Source organism: Ovis canadensis, chromosome 7 (genome assembly GCF_042477335.2).
Source record: "Ovis canadensis isolate MfBH-ARS-UI-01 breed Bighorn chromosome 7, ARS-UI_OviCan_v2, whole genome shotgun sequence".
Lineage (NCBI taxonomy): Eukaryota > Metazoa > Chordata > Mammalia > Artiodactyla > Bovidae > Ovis > Ovis canadensis.
In genome coordinates this window covers 92,514,154-92,530,188 of record NC_091251.1, presented here as the reverse complement: position 1 = coordinate 92,530,188, position 16,035 = coordinate 92,514,154, and the positions used below count along the sequence as shown (strand labels likewise).

Here is a 16,035-nt window from a genome sequence, read left to right as displayed (position 1 = left end):
AACGGGTGAGTGACATTCATCCTATGGTTCCTAACCCTTATACATTGCTAAGCAGCTTGCCACCAAGCTACGTTTGGTACACTGTTTTAGATTTAAAAGATGCCTTTTTCAGTCTGCCTCTTGCCCTTGCAAGCCAAGAGATCTTCGCCTTCGAATGGCAGGAAGACAGTGGTCAGACTCCTGTGCAGCTGACGTGGACTCGCTTACCACAGGGTCTCAAAAACGGGTTTCAAAAACTCACCCACGTTGTTTAATGAGGCCTTGGATGAAGACCTCCGTGAGTATCGGGTTGAACACCCTACCATTGTTTTATTACAATATGTTGATGACCTTATGCTGGCAGCGACTACGGAAAAAGAGTGCCAAGAGGCAACAGGTGACCTTCTCCAAACCTTGGGGACTTTAGGTTACAGGGCCAGTGCCAAAAAGGCCCAGATTGCTAAGCAAGAGGTTACATACCTCGGTTATAAGATAAAACAGGGCCAGAGGTGGCTAACACAGGCTATGAAAGAAACCATCCTCCAGATCCCTGAGCCGGCCAACCCTAGACAAGTGAGAGAATTTCTGTGGGATATTGCCGATTATGGATCTTGGGGTTTGCAGAAAAGGCCAGGCCCCTGTATGAAGGGACGAAAGAAAACAAAAACTGGAAATGGACTGAGTCAATGAAAACGGCCTTTCAGGAGCTCAGGCGTGCCTTGCTGGAAGCTCCTGCCCTTGCCCTTCCTGACCCATCTAAGCCTTTCCAATTATTTACAGATGAAAGGCGAGGGATAGGAAAAGGGGTACTAACACAGAAGTGGGGACCTTGGAAGCGTCCCATAGCATAGCTTTCCAAGAAATTGGACCCAATGGCAGCCGGATGGCCACCTTGCCTCCAAATCATCGCGGCCACCGCGCTCCTAGTCCATGATGCTGATAAACTGACTTATGGACAGAGACTCTTGGTCTACACTCTTCATGCTATAGAGAGAGTTCTGAAACAACCCCCGGGTAAATGGATTTCCAATGCCCGCCTGACACACTACCAGGCCCTGCTACTTGACACCTCACGGATTCATTTTCAAACGCTCTGCACTCTAAATCCAGCTACTCTTTAGCCCAATCCGGAGGGGGATAGCCCCCTCCACGATTGCAATGAGATACTGGCCGGGGTAATGGCAATATGGAAGGACTTAACAGATACGCCACTGGCTAACAGTGAGCTAATATGGTTTACAGACGGAAGCAGCTATGTAAAAGATGGACAGAGACGGGCGGGGGCCGCAGTGGTAGATGATTCTGGACGGACGATATGGGCGGAGACTCTTTCCCCAGACACCTCAGCACAAAGAGCAGAGTTAATTGCCCTGATTCAGGCATTAGAGAGAGCCAAAGGAAAAAGAATAACTATTTTCACTGACAGTCGCTATGCTTTTGGCACGGTACACATCCAGGGCCCGATATATCGGGAACGGGGGTTTTTGACAGCTGAAGGAAAAGAGATTAAAAACTTGCCAGAAATCCGTCGACTTCTGGAGGCTGTGCAGTTGCCTCGGGCTGTGTCAATAGTACATGTACCTGGACATCAAAAAGGGGACAGCCCCATGGCACGAGGAAATCGTGGCGCAGATCTGGCGGCTCGAAAAGCGGCTGATGAAGATTTCATCGCTCCGGTGTTGGCAATCGGATTTCCACCCCCAGGTATGGGAACTTTGCCCCCAACCCCTAAGTATTCATCCACAGACCTTGCCTGGATCCAGGAACGTCCCTACCTCCAACAAGGAGAGGATGGATGGTACCGAGACTCTGATGGTTACTTGATACTCCCTGCTCAGTTGGGACGGCAACTGTGTGAGCATCTACACTCGTCTACTCATCTGGGAGAGAAAAAGACTCTGATGCTTTTTCAAACTGCGCGCCTGCGATTTCCCCGGCACCAAACAACTGTGAAGAACATAGTACATGCTTGTAAGGCATGTCAACAGATGAGGCCAGGAAAGAGGCAACACGCAGGACTGAGGTATCGGGGAAAAGGGCCAGGGCAGCACTGGGAAATAGATTTCACCGAGGTAAGAACAGGCAAGTATGGTTACCGGTACTTGTTAGTGTTGGTAGATACCTTCTCAGGGTGGGTAGAAGCTTTTCCTACTAAGGGAGAAACTGCAATGGTAGTGGCTAAAAAGATTTTAGAAGAAATAGTTCCCAGGTTTGGCCTGCTAGTGACTACTGGCTCTGATAATGGACCTGCTTTTGTGAGCCAAATAGTTCAGAACCTTGCCCGGGCTCTAGGGACCAAATGGAAATTACATTGTGAATACAGCCCACAGAGCTCAGGGCAAGTTGAAAGAATGAATCGGACCCTAAAAGAAACTTTAACTAAATTGGCTATAGAGACTGGCGGGGACTGGGTGACTCTCCTTCCCTTCGCCCTCTTTCGCGCACGTAATACTCCTTATCAGCTTAATCTGACCCCATTTGAAATTCTGTATGGGCGACCTCCCCCTGTATGTCCAATATTTGAAGGAAAGAAACTTCCACCTCCTACTTTGGGGTAATTCCAGGAGGCTTTGATGGCTTTGGGCAAAGTGCATTCTCGCGTCTGGAAACTGCTCCGGGAAATACATGAGGGTCAAAACAAGGGGACTATCCCCTCACATAACATCGGCCCCGGAGATTGGGTGTGGGTCAAAAGGCACCACACCAAGGCACTAGAACCTAAATGGAAGGGTTCTTATGTTGTTCTTCTTACCACCCCAACTGCCCTAAAGGTCGACAGTATCAGGTCTTGGGTGCATTGCAACCACGTACGCCCAGCTACTTCAGCAGAGCAGGAAGACGCTAAAAAAGAATGGGAAGCGTCTCTGCACCCGTCCAACCCCCTGAGGCTGAAGCTCCGGCGTCATCGACAGGACCAAGGCAACTCGTCTGGACCATCTTATGGATGACCATGTTACTCTGCTCCGAAGCTGCCAGCGTGAACCCGCACCAACCCGTCAAAATCTCCTGGAAACTGCAAAATGGACTAACACGTGAGATGGTTAACATTAACTCCACCACTGCAATACATCCACCAAATACTTGGTGGCCAGACTTATACTTTGACCTTAAGCCGGTGGTAAATGTACCTTGGAAAGGGGGCTACCTCCGGAATCATGCATTCTGGGCATGCCCAGGTGCACCCAGGCACAACTGGAAGATCTGTGGGGGGATACAGGACTCTTATTGTAAATCTTAGGACTGTGTAACTTCTAATGATGGGTCGGAGACTCCAGGGTATAGACGGTGGGATGTAGGAAATTGGGACTTGCTTAACTTCTCATTTGTAGGACCCGTACCTCCATACTCTGATTGGGAAAAGGATCATAACTTTGCCCAGGTAAAAATAAGGTTTAACATTGACAAAGGAAAAAAAAAAAAAGAGAGAGAAGACCTGGGTCAATGGGATATCATGGGGACTTCAGACCAGAAATGACCTGACTACTTATAACGGGATCATTGTTGTGAGTCAAGTTTTAGAACCGGTACAAATGTATAGTATCAGTCCAAACCCCGTTGAACAGGTCCATGCAACTCTCTACCCGACAACCTCCCTCCCTACATCCCAGGGACCAACAAAGGACCCAGAGGCGAGCCCCCTTGCTAAACTTGGACAAACAGATCCACTATGGAAATTAGCAAAGGCAGCTTATGCTACCTTAAATCAAACCCATCCTGAGGCAACTAAATCCTGTTGGTTATGTTACAACTTAATTCCCCCTTATTATGAGGCAGTAGGCCTCAACGCCTCTTACGACCTGGCCAACGGCACCGATCCTCCCCAGTGTCGATGGGGAGAATGAAAAGTAGGCCTTACAATGAGAGAAGTGTGGGGAAAGGGACTATGTATGGGCAAAGTGCCGCCAGACAGATCCTCAGTGTGTGCCCTTACTGTTGAACTCATGAGTCTGCCTGTAGCCAGGTGGTCAGTTCCACAGATGGGAGGATGGTGGGTGTGCTCTCACACTGGGTTGACTCCCTGTGTACACAGCTCCATTTTTGATCCTAAAAAAGAATTTTGTGTTATGGTGGCTGTGATACCAAAGATACTGTATCAACCAGAAGAAGCTGTATATGATTATTGGGCCCACAAATTGACTCTTAATCAACAAGAAAGAGCTTATAAAGTTAAGAGAGAGCCCATTACTGCCATAACCATAGCAACTATATTCGGTCTGGGAATAGCCGGGCGGGAACTGGAATAACAGCTTTGTCCATGCAAAGTCAAGGATTTAACTCTTAAGAGCAGCCATAGATGAAGACTCGTATAGATCAGTATATGATCACTCGTATAGAACGGTCTATTAGTCATTTAGAGTCATTTTTAACTTCCCTGTCTGAAGTAGTTTTGCAAAATAGAAGAGGGCTAGATCTGCTATTTCTGTAACAGGGGGGACTTTGTGCCGCCCTAGGAGAAGAATGTTGTTTTTATGCAGACCATACTGGAATAGTTAGGGAATCCATGGCCAAAGTGAGAGAGGGGCTAGCCCAGCGTAAACGAGAGCGTGAGGCTCAACAGGGATGGTTTGAGTCCTGGTTTTAACAATCCCCCTGGCTGACTACTTTAATCTCTACCCTGCTAGGACCCCTGATAATCCTTCTAATAATGCTTACGTTTGGTCCTTGTATTATCAATAGACTTGTAGCCTTTGTAAAAGAGTGCATTAATACAGTACAGCTGTTCGTGCTTCAGCAGCAATATCAAACAGTATCTCAGGACCCAGACGAGGATTCCTCTGCATGATCTAAGAACAGGGGGGAATGTTAGGCAGGGTGGTCGGCTCAATGAGGTGCATAACAGTGCCGGGGACCTGAGTCATGTTTCCTGTTTTCTTGAAGAACATTCCTTAACCAAATAAGGAAAGATTTCTATATGCGATAGCATAAGGAAGGCGTTGCATGGGCTCATTCTGCCTGTCCAATCAGGTATCGCCAAGTACCCTGTAACTGAGACAAAGAGCTGACTGTGTATAAACCGCCATACTGCTTTGTTCGGGGCTCTCGTCTGATTCCGCTGCGTCGGATGAGGCTTGAGCCCTAGAGCGCTAGAAATAAAAATTCCCTTCTTGCCTTTGCATTACCACGATGGACTTGTTCACTCTCTCGGTTGGTTTGGAGAGATGGGCTCGGTGCATAACAAACGTCATTCTAAATGTTAATACTGTGAAGTGGTGCCATTAAAAATCCATATTCTCTATAATTACTGGAAACTTGGAGTAGACAATAGCCCTCCTCCATATATTTTTATCATCTCTTAATTTTTCCCCACAGCTATTTCAAATTTCTGAAAACCTTTACCTACCCATCATTTCTCTTACTCTATTATGCTTGAATACACTCTGTCACTGATTCATTAGAGTCATGAAGTCAATTAAATGGTTCTTGACATGAAGTTTTTATCTTTTAGAAAATTGAGTTAAAGTATCAGAGGACGTGCCTAGAAGTTCCTTAGCAATTCATACGCGAATGATGCACACATTTTGTGGGTATTTTTATATGTGTGGCCACTGGTTCATAATACAAAATGAATTTCTTACTCCAGAACAGAGTGAAAAAAAATATTCATACTGATGCCAAATTCAAAGACAAAATGATTTTTAGGATTTTCATTGTTACACACCTATATGAATGCATGCCCATTTCTTTTACTTCTCTACCCTACTCCATATTCCAGTCATATTGGAAGAGTGATCCTGCCTGAGATTCAGGTATTAGCCCTTATCTTCTATTCCAGATCATATCTCCTATCTACTAAAGCACCGAGTCTATAAATTTTTCCTACTCTCAACTTTACTTTTTCCTATTTTCCTGTTCTTTACTAGCAACTTGGGTAATCAACTTATCCTGCTTTGCCCAGTACTATCTTGTTTAGAAACTGAAAGTCCCACATCACAGCAACCCCCTCAGTCTTAGGCAAACCCTAGCTGCAACATAGCCCGACCTTCTCATGCTAAAGTCTCTTGCATCTTTTAAAAGGAAAAACACCCAAAGTTAAGAATCTTTACATTATTCAACATACTATTCTGATTACAAAATTATGCTTAGAGGCAAACTTGATAAATGACTTACCAACAGAAGTAACAGTAGCTTCCATGCTTTTTTTCTTCAAGATAATTTGTACCAGACTTATCAGTGAACCAAGATAGGTAGTTGAGACCTCACATAACAAAGGGAAACATAAGCTTTGCCGCTCTTGTCTCTCAGGTGACAAAATTCTAGACTTAGCTGCTTAGCAACAAGGATCTTTCACTTCTCCAGAAACAACTGGCTCTCAAGAATGTCTTGCTCTGGCCCCACCATTTCTATACAAATTTATGTCTGACTTCACTATAATTGAAATTAGATAGCCTCTTCACCTCCAATTTGTGTAGATTCATTTCTGCTTCATCGTTTTACCCATGCTATTGTATTGGCCAGATTGTTTAATCACTTTTCACTGTTGGGTTAAATTATACTAACATTGTAGGTCAAGATATTACATATTTTCTAAATAATATAGACAACATTGATATTCTATAATTCTCCTTATAATTACCATATTCAACATATTTTAAAATTATATAATTTATAACTTTGCTATTTTGTTTTGTATACAAGTTTTAAAAGTTGCATCTCCTATTAAACTGTAATATTTTGATAAAAAAACACATTCAAAATGATTTGGTAGATAATTTAGAGCATAAAATTTGGCAAAATAGATCATCTCTAAAATGATTTCAACTCTATAAATATTGCATAGAAAAAACTGAGTCAATAAAATACTAAATCTGGGTAGATCCTATTTTAAGAGGATTATTGGATAAATGAGTCTTGCCACCTCCTAATTTAACTGGATTCAGAGCTCTATGAAATAATTATCAATTAGAAGCATTTTTAGTGACAGTCCCCTTCTGTTTACTCTCAGGAAAAGTTCTTTCTAGCCGTGCTGATTTCCTCAGAAATCTGTTTGAGATGTTTCTTTTCATAAAACTGTTTCATTCAACCACACAGAACTGGAGATATCCCTTTCTTAGGAAGGGAAGATTACAAAAAAGAGTTTGTCTACAGCTAAACTCAGTGGATTAAGTCTGCTCCTATGCATGAGGTAATTAACAATGAAGAAAATATAACCAAGAGATAAGAAAGTAGGAAACTATAGACAGTCAATCATGTTTTAGTAACAAACAAGTAGGACCTGTAAGCAGAGCAAAGAAATTCAACTCAGGAAAGAAGACTAGAGCACCTGCTTCAAATAGAAAATATCCCAGGAGATTGAGAGGTGAGAAAGAATTCAAATCTCCCAAAGTAGTTTTGACTTGGTCTTGCTTGCTTTAACAGGGAGTAATGCATTTTAAAATAGTATTAAGGACTTCTGGTTCCAGAAAAGGTAGAATAAACACTTGTCTCCCTATTGCTTATGCTCAGTGCTGGTTAAAGCACTGTACTTTACATATAAAACATACATAAGAAGGTTCAGAAAGGTGGAGCAAAGATGATGGACCAGCTAGAAACGCTGGAACCCAAGAACAGCATGGTGATGATTTCTTTCTAGTTTTTTCTGCCCTCATTGTAGTGTGGAAAAGGCTGTTAGCGCTAGACTGCAATAGACACAAACTAACCAAAGGCCCAAGCAAGTCTGCTCTCTCTAGCCAAAGAAACAAGACATGAGCAGCCTGGAAAGACAGAAACTTTCCATTAATAGAAAATAACCATCCTACTCCAGCCAAATGTAATGGGAAAAGTTGTAGTCCCACATGAATCCTCATAAGCAAAGGCCAAGTGAGGAGATTAGATATCCAGTCTCACCCAGCTCATGACGTGCCTTAGCCACCGCCCCTCATTGGGGTGATGTCAGGGAAGGCCAAATAGACTTCTGGGACTTTCATTCTCACCATGTAGTAATGAGACTCTTATATTACAGTGCTTCTGGAGGCCACTTGGGCAGTGGAAGTCTTAAATTTCCCAGTCAGGGTGCTGTCAGCAGAGACCAAGAGGGGAAATTAATGTGCTCCATACTTTTAACAATATGAGGTTCCCCTTCTCCTCAGCACATCAACAGAAACAGAATGGAGACCTGAGCATGTATCATCATAGCAATAACAATGAAATACTTCTCTTCTTCTGCTAGTGCACAGTCAGAGGGGTCCTCGTATTTATAGAAGATATAAAGCCTCAAAATATAACAGCCAAAATGTTCAGAATACAATGAAAATTCACCTGTCATATAAAGAAGTATAGAAGTTTCAACTTGAAGGAGAAAAGACGATCAACAGATGCCAACTCTGAGATGATGCAGATGTTGGTATTACCTGGTAAGAATTTTAAAGTAGCCAACATAAAAATGTTCCAATGAATAATGACAAGGATGATCAAAACAATTGGAAAAAGTAGAAAATTTCAGGAAAATAAAGTCCTACCAAAGAAGTGTAGGATATTTTTAAAAAGAAAATAATGGAAATTTATAACTGAAAAATACAAAATCTGAAGGCACAAAGTCAATGGATGGGCTGGAAAATAACAGAGGAAATAAGTAGTGAAACTGAACACAGAGAAAGAATTACTACTAAATCTGAAAAGCAGAGAGGAAAAAATAAAGTGGAAAAAAAAGTGTAACCTCTAGGACTATAACAAAAGATATAAGATTCATGTTATCCAAGTTGCAGAAGGAGAGAAGAATAGGGCAGGGATTCCAAGTACTCAAATAATGACTGAAGATTTCTAAAAGTTGGCAAAAGTCATAGCCTACAGGTTCAAGAAGCTCAGAATCACAAACAGGATATACCCAAGGAACATGCCGGGACACATCATAATCATATTGTGAAAACTAAAAGACAAAGAAAAAATCTTGAAAGTACTTTGAGAGAAACTTTATATTGCCTAATCTTACTTCCCAGGGGGGAAACAATTTGAAAAATAGCAGATTTCTTGTTAGAAACCGCATAGGCCAGAAGGAAATAGCAAAATATTTCACAAGAATTAAAATATCAATACAGAATTTTATATCCACTGAAATTACTCGTCAGGAATGCTAAGGAAACCAAGACATACTCAGATGAACGAAAATTAAGAGAATTTGTCACTAGCAGACCTGCCTGAAACAATGGCTAAAGAAAATTTTTGAAATAGAACAGAAATTATAAAACAAGACATCTTTTAATATCAGGAAGGAAGAAGGATGATGGAAGAGTTAAAATATGGGTAAATACAATGGACTTTCTTTTTCCTCTTGAATTTTATAAATTATATTTAGTAGCTAAAGCAAATATAATATTGTCTAATGTAGTTCTCAATATACAGAGAAGAAATATTTAACACAATTATACTGTAAAGGGGATGGAAAATGGCTCAAGGGAACTAAGTTTTGTAGGTTTCATTTGAATGAGAAAATTTTTCAGAATTAAAACCACAAAAGGCAAAACAGAACAAGAGCAATAAACAGAAAACATAAATATGGTAGATATTAACCAAATGTATCAATAATCACTTTAAATGTGAATATACATTTTAAAAGAAAGAAGCTATCAGAGTATATAAAATACAAGACTCAGCTATATGTTGTCTACAAGAAACATACTTTAAGACACTGATAAAGAGTAAAAGGATGAAGAATGATACTAAGCTAACACTAATCAAAACTATGCTGGAATAGCTATATTAATTTCAAACAAAGCAGAACTCAGAGCAGGGAAAATGATCAGGTATACAAAGGAGCACTAAATAATGATAAAGTGGTCAGTTCTCCAAAAGGCATGACAATCCTTAATGTGTATGTCCCTAATAACAGGGCAGCAAAATACTTAAATGAAAAAAATTATAAACCTGCAAGAAGAAACTGACAAATACATTATTATATTTGGAGATGTCAACTCTCTATTAGTGATTGGTAAACCCAGCAAAAGACCCTCTTGATGAGGGTGAAGCAGGAGAATGAAAGAGCCGGCTTAAGATTAAATATTAAAAAAAATTAAGATCATGGCATCTCTCCCCATTACTGCATGGCAGATTAAAGGAGAAAAGGTAGAAGCAGTGGCAGATTTCCTCTTCTTGGGCTCCAAAATCACTGCAGACAGTGACTGCATCCGTGAAATCAGAAGACAATTGCTTCTTGACAGAAAAGCAATGACAAATCTAGACAGTGTGTTGAAAAGCAGAGACATCACTCTTCCAACAAAGGTCCATATAGTCAAGGCTGTGGTCTTCCCAGTGGTCACATATGGTTGTGAGAGCTGGACCATAAAGAAGGCAGAACACCAAAGAATTGATACCTTCGAACTGTGATGCTAGAGAAGACTCCGGAAAGTCCCTAGGACAGCAAAGAAATCAAACCAGGAAGGACTGATGCTGAAGCTGAAGCTCCAGTATTTTGGTCATCTGATGTGAACAGATGATTCATTGAAAAAGTCCCTGATTCTGGGAAAGACTGAGGTGTCAGAGGATGAGCTGGCTGGATGGTATCACCAAGGCAATGAATATGAACTTGGGCAAATTTGGGGAGATGGTGAGGGACAGGGAGGCCTGGCATGCTGCAGTCCATGGGGTCACAAAGAGTCAGACAGGACTGGGCAAGTGAACAACAACAACAGACCCAGCAAGCAGAAAATTAGTAAGGAAGGATATAGATGAACTCAACTCCATCAATCAACTGGATATAACTGACATTTATAAAATATTTCATTCAACAACAGAACACATTCTTCCAAAACTCACATGTAACATTTACCAAGTAGAACACATTCTGAAACATAACAAATTCCAAAGATGGAAATCCCACAGCTTTTCAAAATTAATGGGGTGCAGTGAAAGCAGTATTTAGTATTTACAAAAATTTATAACACTGACTGCATATATTAGAAAGAAGGTCTGTATTAATCTGCTACCTAATTTAACCCAAAGTGAGCAGAAGAGAAGAAATTAAAGCAGAAAATAATGAAACTGAAAATTAATAGAGAAAAATCAATGAAACCAAAGCTGGTTCTTTGAAAATATCAATAAAACTTATAAACTTTCCACACTAAAAACAGAGAGATATGACACAAATTACTAATAAAGACAGAGAAAACAAAGCAGTCTTTCCCAGCTACAGTATGATGCTGTACATATTTTCGTTAAGGGTTCACTTCTTAGTGTCCTTGCTATAGCATATGTGGCAGGAATATGTTGTCCTTTTCTCAACTGTAGAGTTAATAATTTCAAAGAAGACCGCTGGTGTGCTCTCACTGTAGCTCATGAGTTAGGCTATGGTTTTTCCAGCGCTTTTGAACTGTGGTGTTGGAGAAGACTCTTCAGAGTCCCTTGGACTGCAAGGAGATCCAACCAGTCCATTCTAAAGGAGATCAGTCCAGGGTGTTCTTTGGAAGGAATGATGCTAAAGCTGAAACTCCAATACTTTGGCCACCTCATGGGAAGAGTTGACTCATTGGAAAAGACTCTGATGCTGGGAGGGGTTGGGGGCAGGAGGAGAAGGGGATGACAGAGGATGAGATGACTGGATGGCATCACCGACTCGACGGACTGAGTTTGAGTGAACCCGGGAGTTGGTGATGGACAGGGAGGCCTGGCGTGCTGCAATCCATGAGGTTGCAAAGAGTCCAACACGACTGAGCGACTGAACTGAACTGAACTGAACTGGGTATGCAGCATGATGAAGAATTCTGTGTGGACAAAGTGTTTGCATCATGAATGCTATCAGGTTGCCAGCAGAGAGATTCACGAATTGTAGCTATGCAGAATATACATAGACCACTTTAAACCAGGGATCATGTCTGCACAATCTGCCAATTCCAGGGGCAGTCTTCATGCTGAAGCACTGTGGGAATGGTGTGATTGAAGGAGAAGAGCAGTGTGACTGTGGATCAATAAAGCAGTGTGAACAAGATCCCTGTTGTCTGTTGAACTGCACTCTAAGACCTGGGGCTGCTTGTGCTTTTGGGCTTTGTTGCAAAGACTGCAAGTTCATGCCATCAGGGGAGCTCTGTAGACCTCAGATCAGTGAATGTGACCTTCCAGAATGGTACAATGGGACATCTCATCAGTGCCCAGAAGATGTCCATGTGCAGGACGGGATTCCCTGTAGTGACAGTGCCTTTTGCTATCAGAAGAGCTGCAACAGCCATGATGGACAGTGCAGGGAGATTTTTGGTGAAGGTGCAAAGAGCGCATCTCAGAGTTGCTGTACGGAGATCAATCCCCTGGAAAGCCATTCAACACAAGTGACCCTTATCTCCCGGAAAAGAAGAGAAAATGACCTGAGGTATAGATAGGATCCAAGAGTTCCAAACTTCTACATACTCATCACATACTCATCCAGAGCAAGTCTGTTACAATGTTATGACTCAGGGGGAAAGGACCATCCCAGAGGCCCTGGACTCTCTGAACTGGGAATCAGAGACCTTGCTGAGTTGACCAAATTACTGCCCTTCTCTGGGCCTCAGTACCCTCATCCCTGAAGTAAGAGGCAGATCCACACAATGGGTTTTCACTTCCTATACCATCCACTTAAACAAAGGAATTGTATTATACTTTAAGAACAATAGAAAATTTGTCCATTTGTTCATTCTATAAATTAAGCTTATTGCCTTTTAGAGGGCAGGCTAATGAATATCGTCATTTTACAGCAGTCATCCTTCAAAGATAAAAACACAAGATTGGTCCCAGCTGAAAGCTTTTCAGACGTGTAGAAAATACATAATTTATGACTCCTTCCATGGTTTGCTGTTGTGGTATTTGACTACCTTGTAAACCATTGGTTAAACTATATTTCAGTTACGCTGTATATAAAAATGGCACTTTTGTATGTTTTTAATATTCTGTAACTGTAGGAATTACTTTATTGGTAAAATCCCACTGACATATCCAACTTAAGTGATTTTAGCAGTCAACAATTCTTGGTGACAGACAAGGCAATGGCACCCAACTCCAGTACTCTTGCCTGGAAAATCCCATGGATGGAGGAGCCTGGTGGGCTACAGTCCATGGAGTTGCTAAGAGTCGCTGAGGGTTGGACATGACTGAACGACTTCACTTTCACTTTTCACTTTCATGCACTGAAGAAGGAAATGGCAAACCACTCCAGTGTTCTTGCCTTGAGAATCCCAGGGACAGGGGAGCCTGGTGGGCTGCCATCTATGAGTCGGACACGACTGAAGCAACTTAGCAGCAGCAGCAGCTCTTGGTGAATAAAGACTTATTGTTTTCTTTTGTGACTTTTTTTTTTTTTGGTTATAAACTTTTTTTCTGACCAGGTAGATTATTTGCGTTCTGTTTTTCCTTTTTGGCAAAATGGGAATAAAAATATCAATATTCAAATACTGTTAGTTTTTATTTGGAAAAAATGTGGGGGTCTATTAGGAGAAAGAGGCTATAATCACAACAGTTTTACTGGAATATTCAATATGTCTCATTACAACATCCTGTCATATATAAGGTGACACAGTGCCAAACTGTAAATGCTTTATATTATTCAACAAAATACCTTCCACTCTCTGATAACATAGTAACTTCTCTTTTTCCTCCCTTGATTACCTTGGAAGTGGAAAAGAAAATATTTTTAAAAACTGTGGGTGACTTCCCACGACTGTAGTGGGTATGTGCCTGAGTCACTGCCAGTTTGGAAATCTGATGGGGGTGCATCATGTTATGGCCTTGGGGTCTTCTCCCGCAGCATGCTTCCTGCAGTGTTTTAACAAGGGCAGCCTCAACGTGTTATGCTGCCCTCGGGTGTCTAGCCCTCACATCACATCACCACGTACAGTGTTTTACCATACGTACACATGGTAAGTCAAGAATGAGAAATCCAAGAGGAAGATTCCACTGTTAATGGAAATGAACAAGTCATACAGATAATGGTTCTCTAAAAGACACTCCCCTGTGAGAGGAGTCTACGCTGTAGGATCTTCAAGGTGCAATAAATTATGGGACACACACACACGTCTCTTTAAGCCATGCAGAGATACAAGGAGGATTCGGCAGCTGGCAACCCTGAAGACAGCGCGTGTCAGAACCTGAAACATGATGGCATCCTTATCTCAGACTTATAAGTCTCCAGAACTTTATATCACTCAAAAATAAGTGAGATGCTACACTGGGCATTAGGAGATCCTGACGGGAATAGGAAGAAAAGATGATTAAAAGATGACGTCACATAATGGCTCAGATAAATTCAAACCACCTTCTGTCAAAGCCTCAATCTTTATCTTTCAACTATATATGGATATTCCTGAATAATTTTTTCTCGGCCACTCAGCGTGGCTTGTAGGATCTCATTTCCCTGATCAGGGATTGAACCCGGGTCACAGCGGTGAAAGCCTAGAATCCTAACCACTAGGCTACCAGGGAACTTCCTGAATAATTTTTGTAAAAAGTCACCAAAATTATATGCTTCAAAAATACAATGGTGGGACAGGCATAAGATAGACACTGCCATTCCAAAAGGGAGAAACGGGAGGGAAGAAAGGAGTGCTGGTTTCCACATGTGTCTAAAATCTTAAAGCAACAGAATAATTAATCCTTTTTGGTTCCATGTTCTTTCCTCCCTCCAGGCACACTGGGGATTTTGTCCCACTCCCCGACCCACTGGAGTGGAGGTCTTGCCTTCCAGACACACTGGCGTGGCAGTTCTGGGTTGGACACCCACAACTCCTGGAGGCCTACCCCATCACTTTGCAGAGCGTAGCCTACACTGTAGGCTCATGGGCTACAGCTGAACGCCCGTGGCTGAGATAATGTGCAATGGTTCTACTAGTCTGGGGTTCTGAAGTGGCCTGCCTTCATGGCTCTGCTGGGCAGTGCCCTATTGTGTATTCTCTATGGAGCCCTGCTTCTCAAGGTAATGGGCCCTTGGCTCCAATAATCTCCATCCTTCAAAATCTGGGTGGAATTTGCACATCGATGGAGACTGCCCAGTGTGGACACTGCCAAAGGCAACTGCCTGTACCTTAAATAAGGGAGGCTACTGGTGTCTGTCCTGCTGGGAGGGTGGAGGAGCCTAGGAGTGAGGCAACTCTGACAGGGCATGACAAGATCCTGCAGGCACTAGAGACCCCTCCTCTGAAACTGATGTAATGATCCCTGGATCACCTCTGAGTCATTCTAAAAAGTGCCTCCATGTTTCAGGGAATTGCCAAAGGGTGAGGCACCAGGTTGGTTCTGGTAATCTCTTTCTCTCCTATCTTTTCCTGCCCGAGTTGCATGGTATCTTGTCTCACAGTCTGTGCCTTAGCTGCACACTCAGGAGCTACCTCTCACTGTCTGACACGATTGTTGGGATAATCGGCCATTTGTGCCATTAGTCACATGGTGTCTCAGTTTCAGGGAGGGCTCCCTGGGACAAAAGGGATTCCTTTCTATGGCTGGTGACTCTCAGCACCCCCATTCTAGGGCATATAGGCTAAGAATGGGTTTTGGAGAGGCAGGGAGACTCCCTCAGACTCACCTCTCAGCTACATTCTGCTGCTGCTGGGGAACAGGAAAAAAATTTGATGCTGGAAACCTCAAAAAGAAAAGGCTCATTTTCTTTTCCTAGCCCCAACACAAATTGAGAGGCCAAAGAAAAATGGCCTCTTACTGGCACACTAAACTCCTTCATGGCGGCAAGTCAGAGTCCAAACCTGAAAGACTCATGTGTCTTTCTCTATGTGTCTTTCTGTTGCTGCCTTATCTCCCCATCCCCTACTGTGTCTGTAATCAGAAGCCTGAAAAAACTCTCTGAACATTCTAAAAAAATCTCCTTCTAACTTCTCCTACCTCTCAGGGCATGTGGTGAGGAAGGAAGGGAAACCAAGCTGCCCCCACTCCTACACGTTTTCTTACTCCTTCCAATTCTTCTGATCAGACTAAGCCCCCACCTCCCCAGAGAGTCAACCCTCCGGGGACATCTTATCAGTCAGTCTGCACCTGTCATCTGAACCAATTTCCGCACTTTCTGATTTAAATTTTAGCTATGAGGCTATGATGCAGAAAGAAAAAGACTGGTCATAATATTCTTCAGACTCTGGAGAAAACTGGCCAAAATGAAACCTTTTTGAAATTACAAAACCGGTT

The 16,035-nt window shown here is 42.4% G+C and overlaps 1 protein-coding gene and 1 pseudogene across 2 annotated transcripts in view; one reads left to right on the top strand and one right to left on the bottom strand.

The window, feature by feature from the left end:
• The window catches only part of ADAM21 (ADAM metallopeptidase domain 21), a 51,818-nt gene that overhangs the window by 16,712 nt on the left and 19,071 nt on the right, over positions 1 to 16,035 (bottom strand). The window lies entirely within an intron of this gene.
• LOC138444245 (disintegrin and metalloproteinase domain-containing protein 21-like) lies at positions 11,626 to 12,257 on the top strand (annotated as a pseudogene).